Source organism: Tenebrio molitor, unplaced genomic scaffold (assembly GCF_963966145.1).
Source record: "Tenebrio molitor unplaced genomic scaffold, icTenMoli1.1 SCAFFOLD_906, whole genome shotgun sequence".
Lineage (NCBI taxonomy): Eukaryota > Metazoa > Arthropoda > Insecta > Coleoptera > Tenebrionidae > Tenebrio > Tenebrio molitor.
Genome location: NW_027184286.1, coordinates 2,610 through 14,448, shown reverse-complemented (window position 1 = coordinate 14,448; position 11,839 = coordinate 2,610). Strand labels below are relative to the sequence as shown.

The following is an 11,839-nucleotide window of genomic DNA, read 5'->3' as shown; positions in this document are numbered from 1 at the left end:
CCTCATGGACCAGCCGTTCCTGTTAGGTTTTATATATCAAATTGATTCGTCTGTCTTTTTCATCATGCCTTCGAAAAGCGAGCTCCTGTTTCGCCAAAGTAACTGTGACGTCAATTAAATACGATAATAAAATTCGGTTTTTCCGAACTTATTGTGAGTGAGAGCAGTGAGAGCATCTTCTTTTCGTATCCCACCTCCACCCGGCGGCAGTAGTGCAGTGCTTATCAACATAATTACCGGCGTCTCGCCTCCACATTTTGACTTTTTTGTGTTTTATGTGTTCTCTAAGTCCAAAATTTTTAAATTTTTAAAAAGAGATTGCGGTACTATTCCTGTTGCTGAAATTATAATAATATATTTATTAATTTTTGTATTATATGTCTGTGTTATATTGTGTGAATTTGGAACAGCTATATCTAAAAGATATGCTTGCTTTTGTTGTTTATTTAAAATAATAATGTCTGGTCTGTTATGCTGAATGTGAATGTCAGTTAAAACTGTGCGATCAAAATATAATTTGTAATTGTCATTTTCTAAACAACTTTCTGGTTTATAAATGTAATGTGGTTGTGTATCCTTTAATAAATTGAATTTAACTGCTAAATTCATGTGTATAATTTTTGCGAATATATCATGACGTTTTTTATATTCGCTGTGAGCCAAAACGGTGCAAGATCTTGTATTGCAAATATAAAACCCTCAGCTCTTTAAAATATCTCCCATGTAAAGACTTTTGTTTTATATTTGCTATAGTGTCATATCACGAGCTCTATTGAGAAAATAATTTTTTAGTGAAGCAATTTGATTGTGTTGTAGAATTTCTAGATTTGAAAAACCCCTACCACCATTTTCGCGTGGTAAATTAAATCTTTCAACAGCAGATTTGGGGTGATGTTTACAAAATTTTGTAAAGAGAACTCTAGTTTGAATATTTATATTCTTTAAATTAGTTTTGGACCATTTTATAACACCAAAAGAATAGATTTAATTTGATTTGATTGATTAATACCTAAATATTTATAAAATTCTCCTTTATTTAAATTTTTAATGATTTCTCCTTCTTTAGTTATATATTCTAAATTTTCGTAATGACCACGACATATTGATTGATTTTCAGTTATTGTTAAGTTTTATGTCATCCATATAAAGAAGGTGATTTAATTTAATATTAATTTTATAAATTTTAAGAATTTTAATTAACCATGAATGTGGTACTGAATCATAGGCTTTTTTGTAGTCTATGAATTGTTGTTGCATTATTTTCCAAACGTTTGAGACTTAAAATATTCGTCAAATGTTCTTCTTTTTTTAAATCAGAATACCCCTGACAAATCCGAACATTTTGTTTTGCGGTAGATAAAAGTAAACATGGGCCAAGACAGAATATTAATATTCGGTGTGGAATTTTCCTGCGTTCTTGTTCATTTCTATCGAAGTGCTCACGAAAAGTTGTGAATATCAACACTTTGTAATTGTCGTAGTGAAAAATAAAAAAGATAGCTATGGGGCACAACTTATTTCGCACTTCATTAGAAAAGTAACAGTATTAAAATAAAAAAAATATTTTTCTAAATTTCGAACGTTAGGTCTATCCTGACCAGCCGCCAATTAGTGGTATTATTTTATTTTTTGCTGTTTTCCACAATAGTTATTTTTATATTAAATCATTGATTCAAAAAATTGAAATTAAAAATTCAAATTTTTGAAGGAACTCTGAAGTTTCAATGCAGTGACCATGTTGCTAGGTAACTAATAAAAAACAGTGCGTGAAATGAAAAACAGAAATAGTCGTATGCGTTTTGTATGGTTTCTATGGTTTCGATCTTACTAACAATGCAATGAAAATGACCCACTTCAGGCACAGATAACTATGCGTGAATTTCAATTTTTTGAATCAATTATATAAAAACAAAATTGATTTGGCGGCCGCTACACAAAAGTGGTGGGAGGCGAGAACCTGTTTCCGCCGGTCAATTTTAAAATTAATAAATTTTCCCTGGATACGTATTCGACTTATCCGGTACGAGTTATTTTTAAATTAACTTAATGGCCCGTTGCTCTTGTTCTTTTTACATTGAATATGCGATGTTTTGGCATCGTTAGCAATAGTACAATACTCACGCATTTTTAATCTAAAATTAACAAAACTTGAATGGATCGGGATTATCACACTTCTGAATTGAAGTTTTCATTCGTTTAAAATATAATTGATAGTAATACGTAATGCGGATTGCCTAAACGTTGCTTCCATCACGTCAACATCACACATTCACGTTCGCCCGTAGAAATGGCGTGATGCACACGAAATCGATCCAAAAAGGCTCATAATATTTGTGTCACGCGAATCTACGTCGAAAACTAGAAAAAAAAAAAATTCAATTCGAATTTCAATAATCGAAACGATGCGTCGTCGATACTAAACGTAGGTAGTAACTAAAGTGTGATCGGGTGCGATAAAAGTGTCCGTCAATAATCATCATCCGACAATCATTTAATAGACGAACGCTAATTTTTGGCACTCACTCGGACGACAGAACCAGTCCAGACGGAAACCGGGGCGCGGGGTGGGTGGGTGGTTGTATGTCCGTGAATCTGTCCGGCGCGCGTCAACATTTCAGTTATCGTCGCGAGAGTTAAAACGAAAGGTGGTTAGTGTGAAAGTGACGTTTTTTCGTGGAGACACGTTACGAAGGGTGAGTACCTAATATAATATAAAACCAACCGAAAACCCACAATAGTGCCCCGGTTTATTATCGTGAATAGGTGTTTGGTAAATATTTTCTGTATTCCAACTAGCAAGTCTTTTATCAAAAAACTCCGGCAACATGGCTATTGTGGTATTGTTGATACCACCTAACTGAAGAACTTAGTTAATAACTAAGTCGACGATTTTATCGGGAAATTGAACGGAGAAACAAAAATAGCTCTTAGCGACAGTTGCCTGAAGTCGCAAATAACGGCGATTGACGAAATCACGTTTTTTTTATTTTAATTCCAATGAACAATACACAGGGTCACAATTATCTGTTATGTATTCTATAATGTTTTGCAAAGTAAATAATGTGAGTTGTCATGCGTAATATTAATTAGCTAAGTAATTTTTGCAAGTATTTTATGTCAGATATGCAATGTATAATAACGTAATGTTGCAAAGTATTTTAATTTTTATGCTAGGTAGAGATAATAACTCGACAATAACTCTTCTCTAATGAAAAAAAAAATAGAAAATGATTTAGGAACATAAAAAATCTCATTAAAACAGGAACAATTGAAATTAAAATAAACATAACATTCTGTACTAAAGTACAGTTTTGTTCACTCCTTTTTTCAAAGTCTTCTGTCCTCTCATTTGCACATACTGCTATTCCAAAACAGTGAAATTGTCTGTTTCAGGGAATCCTTAACGTTCCTTGCTAATGTCAACAACGTTTTCGATGAAACAAAGAGTCGGAAAAATGTCGGCTCATTGTATTCAATAACATACGCGACTACAAAACCATCTGTATCATTTGTAGGAATCGCGGTTTTTTCGATGAGAATTCGTTCTAATTTTTTCTTTCTTAAAAAAGCTAAGTAATTTTAATTTCACTAAAGATGAACATTTAGGCTATATGCTGGGTAATGCAAATCCATCAACCATCAACTAGGTTGTTCAGCAGATGTACGATTGTTTATTTGATTTCTTCTTCCGAAGAGTTGTATTCTGGCAAAATAGAAATTTATTCATAACATAACCTCAATCAACTAAATTATTTCGAATACAATAACCACATAACTACAAGTTGGATAGGCATGGGTGCAAAATACCGATAATGCATGAAACCTAATAATAATAATAATGACATAATAAAAGTTAATTAAAAATCGCTGTTTCACGTCTTTTTCTTTTTTGTTCGAGAGTTTTTGTGGTTCTGAAAAGAACCGTTTATAAATGTGTCGAAAACGAAAAACATCTATTTCGAACTGGTGTACTTGGTGACGGCTTTGGTACCTTCGGAGACGGCGTGCTTGGCCAACTCACCGGGCAACAACAGACGCACGGCAGTTTGAATTTCTCTGCTGGTGATCGTCGAACGTTTGTTGTAGTGTGCCAGACGGGAAGCTTCAGCGGCGATACGTTCGAAGATGTCGTTCACGAAACTGTTCATTATGCTCATAGCCTTACTAGAGATACCGGTGTCGGGATGGACTTGTTTCAACACCTTGTAGATGTAGATGGCATAGCTCTCCTTCCTCCTGCGCTTCTTTTTTTTGTCGCTCTTGGAAATGTTCTTCTGAGCTTTCCCGGCCTTCTTGGCTGCCTTACCACTTGTCTTCGGCGGCATTTTTCAATTCAATTCGATTCAACAAACTCGCGAACTGCTCTGACTCGTGTGCGTGCGTTAACTTTGCACCACCACCTTTCTGATAGGTAGTGTGTTCACCAGAACCCCACCTGAAAACGGGCTCCCACCAATCGTCACGTCCTATTCTCCTATCACGGAGGCTATAAATTCGAAGCACAGCTACCAGCTTTTACAATCGACGAGTCCCGTCCGTCAGTTTTATTACTTCTCGTGGTGTCTAACGAACGAACTTAAAATGTCAGGTCGCGGTAAAGGAGGTAAAGTGAAGGGAAAAGCGAAATCCCGTTCGAGCCGTGCCGGTCTCCAGTTTCCGGTGGGTAGGATACATCGTCTTCTCAGAAAAGGAAATTACGCGGAACGCGTCGGTGCAGGAGCTCCCGTCTATTTGGCCGCCGTCATGGAGTACTTAGCCGCCGAAGTTCTAGAATTGGCAGGAAACGCTGCCCGTGACAACAAGAAGACACGTATTATACCGCGTCATCTGCAGCTGGCCATCAGAAACGACGAGGAATTGAACAAACTCCTGTCCGGAGTTACGATCGCCCAAGGCGGTGTCTTACCCAACATTCAGGCCGTACTTTTACCCAAAAAAACCGAGAAGAAACCTTAAACGAACGATCGATCCATCTCCGTGGCGAAAACTCAAAATATCGGCCCTTCTCAGGGCCACTATAGCTTTTTTTTTTCGTAAAATGACCGATGCATCTTTTCTTTTTGTATTATTATCATTTACGACTGCAATGCCAAAAGGAAAGCAAGGGGTGTTTACGATCTTGGTACATTTATCAGGTAGTCAGTTAGTAATAATTGTCCGTTGTTTCTCGAAAGAACATCATGTTTCTTTTTTTTCCTCTTATTTTTATTTTGTGGTTCTGAAAAGAACCGATTTTGTATTTCGTATTTTATTCTGGTTTTCTCGAACGGTGAAGAGCGCCAGGAAATTAACCTCCGAAACCGTAGAGGGTGCGTCCTTGACGTTTCAAAGCGTAGACGACGTCCATCGCTGTCACGGTTTTACGTTTGGCGTGTTCCGTGTAGGTGACGGCATCTCGGATGACATTTTCCAAGAACACTTTCAGGACTCCGCGAGTTTCTTCGTAGATCAAACCGGAAATACGTTTCACGCCGCCACGACGAGCCAATCTTCTGATAGCGGGTTTCGTGATGCCCTGGATGTTGTCACGCAGGACTTTGCGATGACGCTTCGCTCCTCCTTTTCCCAATCCTTTGCCTCCTTTACCGCGACCGGTCATCTTTTCAGATTATTTCAACTGACACAAAATACCTGCACACCTCGTCCCTAGGAAGTCAACTACCGCAAAATTTCAACTAACGGAGCCTTATATAGATTCAACGGTTCACCATCGACCAATCGACGAAGTCAGCCGTTGACTTTGTTCACGTATAAAAGTACAATTTAATATGGCGGAATTTTTAGTACCCGTTTACCTTTCGACGCGTGCACGTCTAACGATCGTCAGAGTCGATTTTAATAATTGTCAGTTTTGTTTTTCATTCGTTTCATTCGAAATGGCCAGGACCAAGCAGACCGCACGCAAGTCCACCGGAGGAAAAGCCCCCAGGAAACAACTGGCTACCAAAGCGGCCAGGAAAAGCGCTCCCGCCACTGGCGGCGTCAAGAAGCCCCACCGTTACAGACCTGGTACCGTGGCTCTGCGTGAGATCCGTCGTTACCAGAAAAGTACCGAGTTGCTCATCCGCAAGCTTCCCTTTCAACGTTTGGTGAGGGAGATCGCTCAGGATTTCAAAACCGATTTGCGCTTCCAAAGCTCCGCCGTGATGGCCCTCCAGGAAGCGAGCGAAGCTTACTTGGTCGGTCTGTTCGAGGACACGAATTTGTGCACCATCCACGCCAAACGTGTAACCATCATGCCAAAGGACATCCAACTTGCCAGACGTATTCGGGGTGAACGCGCTTAAATTTTTCCACATCGTGTTTCGGAAGAACAACACGAAACACGAATTTTATAACAAAAAAATCGGTTCTTTTCAGAACCTCAAACTTTACAGGCAAAAAAAAAAATATATCGCCCTTCAACCGGAAATGAATAAAATAAAAATGTCAATAATCGGTCGGTCCTCTCGATTCGGGTTGGGTTGCGGTCGTTCGTAAAATTTTATTGCATCCTGTCATCACCTACCTGCCAGCTGATGCTATCTATTTTATTTGGTTTCGCCGTAAGGATAGTTTTATTTCTTTTTTTCGTCGTAGATTATCGTGTGGCCCTGAAAAGGGCCATTTGTGCGTGCCCCGTTGCCGGTAGTACGATGATGACGTCGGAACGAGGCACAGCCGAACGAACATGAGTCGAGTATCCATCCACGTTTCTCACTTTTTCCTCTTCGGCGAAGCGGCCTTTTTCACCTTGACAGGAATGGCTTTGGCTGTCTTGGGTTTGGGTGCTTTGGGTTTTTTAGTCGGACCAGCCTTGTTAGATTTCTTCGCTTTGGAAGGCGATCGGGGTTTCGGGGCGGCTCTAGTTTTCTTTTCTGCCGAGGAGGCGGCCGATTTCTTGGCTTTCGCTGCGGCGGCGGAGGCAGCGACGGCGCTCTTCTTTTCGGCAGCAGTCTTCTTCGCTTTGGGGGAGGCTTGTTTTTTGGCTGTCTTCGAGGAAGCCTTGTCGGAAGTCGTCGCGACGGCGGTACGTTTGGCGGATGATTTTTTCGTCTTGGATGCGGCGGACGAAGCGGGTTTCCTCTTGTCGGAGGCGGAGGCGACTTTGGCACCACCGGAGGTGGACGAGGCGAGCTTGAACGAACCCGACGCGCCCTTACCTTTCGTCTGAACCAGAGATCCCGACGCCACGGCGCCTTTCAGATATTTCTTGATGAAAGGGGCGACCTTTTCGGCGTCGACTTTGTAATTTGCGGCGACGAACTTCTTGATGGCCTGAAGAGACGATCCTCCGCGTTCCTTGAGTCCCTTGATGGCGTTGTTTACCATCTCGGATGTCGGAGGATGGGACGGTTTCGCCCTGGGATTTTTCGCTTTTTTCTCTTTCTTCGCGTGGGATTGAGGGGTGGCAGCGGAACCGGTGGTGACCGATGATGCTGTTTGATTTTCGACGTCGGCCATCTTTCACGTTAAAACGTTAAAAGTTAATAATAATTATTGAAAAAACACTTGCTCACACACGTACACTTCGAGCACCTCGTGAACGAGAATTGAACAAAAAAATTTTCTAAGTCTTTATAAAATAGTCGCCACTGCGGACGGAAGACTGAACGCGCACCGCGTCCGCCGTCGAAGAAATTGCAGGCCTCGGAATCGTTGCCCGCGTGATGGCATCGTCCTCTTTCCTCGATCACCATCGCCACCGTGTGATCAAGCTGGCCGAACTCGGTTTCCGAAGTTTCCCTGGAGATAGCGAAGTTCGTCTCGGAACGTCGGTGGGTTTCGAATCAGGTACACGCCCCTCCAACCACCAGCCCTAAATCCGGGTCGTCACGGTTTCGATTCGGGACCGACGGTTTACGTCGGCGGTGCGGGGTAGACGCGTCGATTCCGGGAATCCATATTTCGTTCGCCGAAATATTGGTCCATCTCTTCCCGGAATACCGCGCCACCTTCTCGATTTTACGACATCTTCGCGTCGCCAAACGCTTCCGAAACGGTCGAAGCACAGAAAGGACCTGGTGTTCGAACCGAGGCAATTCCGACAACAGGATGCCGCGAACCGCCTCTCCGACGTTCAGGTCGATCGTTTTCGGCGGAAGTTGAAACGGGACGAGTCGACGACGGGTCCCGTTGCCGTCCGGACCCTTCGGGACGGCCGAAAGTCCGTCGAGAGGATCATCCGAAAGGAGACGGTCTTCATCGTCCGACCGATGCCGCACCTACGAGTTTTCCGATATTTTCTTCGACGGATCTTCAGGTTTTCTTCCTTTCTTCCGTCTTTCTCTCTTCGTAATTTCGTGTCCGACCTGCGTCGTCCGAAGTCGGGGTGAAGATCGAAGAAAAAACGCCAAAAATAACAACTCGTCAGCCACGCACACCGCGTTCGAATGTCTAACGGTCCAACTTGGATTTTCGAAGATCGCCGAATCCGAGGGACGATAAATAATAATAATAATAATAATAATGGTAATAAATAATAATGTTAATAATAATAATAATGATATGATGATTATAACGATAATTATTATAGATAGGTAAATAGAAACACAGGTCTCCTCTCGAAAATCGGAACTTCCTGATATTACTTACATATTTCGGTCGATCCAAATGTGGGAATCTCGTCGTCGTCGGAGCAAGCAGCGCGGTAGGTGGGGTGAAATTCTGGATTTTCCACCGCCGCCGGCGGTCGAAAAATGTGCGACGCGGGAGATCGCCAGTCCGTCTAGTAGTCTCTCTTGTCGTTAGAGCGTGACGTGGTGGTTGTTGTGGGATTTCCCGTTAGTTCGGTCCGACGTCGGTCGTCAGAGGGTAAGTGCATACGGAAACGAAACGCATCGCGTTTTGATGTTCATATTCGTGCATCGGAATGTTAAAAGCAATATATTTTACACCAACGATCACACCTAAACACCACGGCAACGGCCATACCACGTTGAAAAGCACCGGTTCTCGTCCGATCACCGAAGTTAAGCAACGTCGGGCGCGGTCAGTACTTGGATGGGTGACCGCTTGGGAACACCGCGTGCCGTTGCCCCCCAACACTTTTTGTTTTTTTTTGAAATCCATAGCAACCACCGAACCGATTTGTTTTTCGTGCAGGTATTCGGAAACATGCACAGACCCGTATAATGTAGATTCATAGCTTTAAGTACTAGATAATTAAGAAAACAATTTTTTTTGTCGATTAATTGTAAACAATTGCAGAATAAAAACTCGTCAAACGGTAAAGGTTGTCGTTCGATCACCGAAGGTAAGCCACGCGGGCAGCGGTCAGCACTTGGACGGGTGACCGGTTCATTATATTCCTTCCGTGAGTTTAACAAAGATAACATATGCAAATGTCGTAAGTGCGACGAGGAAGACGGCGATCTTTTAATGTAAAAAAAATATATATTAGGTTACGCGTACATGCCACTTTGACTGCTGCTTTATTTTTTTGGTTTTTAAATAATTAGAGATCTGAATTCAACATATCAGTTCTATGTTATAATGGACAGACAATGTTGTATTCTTGGCCCCTAACACGTTAAGACCAACATAAAAACTAGAATAACTTACCATTCGTTAAACGTTAAACAATTTCGAACCACGTTTTTTTGAGCTCGAACAAACTCATAACACAACACTCATTTATTAGTCACTGGACCATTGTAAAACGAGAAGAGAGAAAAACCATGCGAAACTATTTTTAAAACGAAGAGAATAAAGGTTTTAAATGGTAGGGCTGTATGACAGACTTGTCAATTATCGTGGGGGGTACGGCTGAGATTTATGACGAAATCGAGCGGCGCCGGCGGTCGGTCACTTTCACGAAAGAGGTCTAAACACGGGTCGTTTACGATACCCTCTGGTTACTAGAAAAGTTCTAGACAGATGTTTGTCGGCTTTTCGAGGTATTTATTTGTGAGTCCAAAGACTCAATGGAGTAATATCGGACTGAAATTCCAAGATTTTGCTGTGTAATCCAAAAAACTATGTTCCTCGTAACATTTAACGATGTGTTAATTCAACTATTATTTTAATTTTTCGTATACGTATTTATACTAAAAAGTACAGCGCTTCCAACAGTGAATTGTGAATTGAAAATGTTTCAAAGAAAGATCGATAGTTTTGAAAAAAATTACATATTAATAAATTTAGATAGATTTAGAAGTATACATTGCACTTACTTTTCAAAATTATTGTACTTCTGATTTGGTTGAAATAACATAATATGTAGCAGTCATAGTCTTGTGTACATTGCAGTCGCGGCTGGTGTTGGGTAAAACCTTTATTTTTTAGGGGGTCATTACCCAAATGACCTCATGGACCAGCCGTTCCTGTTAGGTTTTATATATCAAATTGATTCGTCTGTCTTTTTCATCATGCCTTCGAAAAGCGAGCTCCTGTTTCGCCAAAGTAACTGTGACGTCAATTAAATACGATAATAAAATTCGGTTTTTCCGAACTTATTGTGAGTGAGAGCAGTGAGAGCATCTTCTTTTTGTATCCCACCTCCACCCGGCGGCAGTAGTGCAGTGCTTATCAACATAATTACCGGCGTCTCGCCTCCACATTTTGACTTTTTTGTGTTTTATGTGTTCTCTAAGTCCAAAATTTTTAAATTTTTAAAAAGAGATTGCGGTACTATTCCTGTTGCTGAAATTATAATAATATATTTATTAATTTTTGTATTATATGTCTGTGTTATATTGTGTGAATTTGGAACAGCTATATCTAAAAGATATGCTTGCTTTTGTTGTTTATTTAAAATAATAATGTCTGGTCTGTTATGCTGAATGTGAATGTCAGTTAAAACTGTGCGATCAAAATATAATTTGTAATTGTCATTTTCTAAACAACTTTCTGGTTTATAAATGTAATGTGGTTGTGTATCCTTTAATAAATTGAATTTAACTGCTAAATTCATGTGTATAATTTTTGCGAATATATCATGACGTTTTTTATATTCGCTGTGAGCCAAAACGGTGCAAGATCTTGTATTGCAAATATAAAACCCTCAGCTCTTTAAAATATCTCCCATGTAAAGACTTTTGTTTTATATTTGCTATAGTGTCATATCACGAGCTCTATTGAGAAAATAATTTTTTAGTGAAGCAATTTGATTGTGTTGTAGAATTTCTAGATTTGAAAAACCCCTACCACCATTTTCGCGTGGTAAATTAAATCTTTCAACAGCAGATTTGGGGTGATGTTTACAAAATTTTGTAAAGAGAACTCTAGTTTGAATATTTATATTCTTTAAATTAGTTTTGGACCATTTTATAACACCAAAAGAATAGATTTAATTTGATTTGATTGATTAATACCTAAATATTTATAAAATTCTCCTTTATTTAAATTTTTAATGATTTCTCCTTCTTTAGTTATATATTCTAAATTTTCGTAATGACCACGACATATTGATTGATTTTCAGTTATTGTTAAGTTTTATGTCATCCATATAAAGAAGGTGATTTAATTTAATATTAATTTTATAAATTTTAAGAATTTTAATTAACCATGAATGTGGTACTGAATCATAGGCTTTTTTGTAGTCTATGAATTGTTGTTGCATTATTTTCCAAACGTTTGAGACTTAAAATATTCGTCAAATGTTCTTCTTTTTTTAAATCAGAATACCCCTGACAAATCCGAACATTTTGTTTTGCGGTAGATAAAAGTAAACATGGGCCAAGACAGAATATTAATATTCGGTGTGGAATTTTCCTGCGTTCTTGTTCATTTCTATCGAAGTGCTCACGAAAAGTTGTGAATATCAACACTTTGTAATTGTCGTAGTGAAAAATAAAAAAGATAGCTATGGGGCACAACTTATTTCGCACTTCATTAGAAAAGTAACAGTATTAAAATA

The 11,839-nt window shown here is 39.7% G+C and overlaps 1 non-coding gene across 1 annotated transcript; it reads left to right on the top strand.

Moving 5' to 3' along the window:
- Positions 1 to 8,899: 8,899 nt before the first annotated feature.
- On the top strand, positions 8,900 to 9,019 carry LOC138141100 (5S ribosomal RNA). The gene has a single exon (XR_011162988.1). It is a non-coding gene; the product is annotated as a 5S ribosomal RNA (ribosomal RNA).
- Positions 9,020 to 11,839: the final 2,820 nt, after the last annotated feature.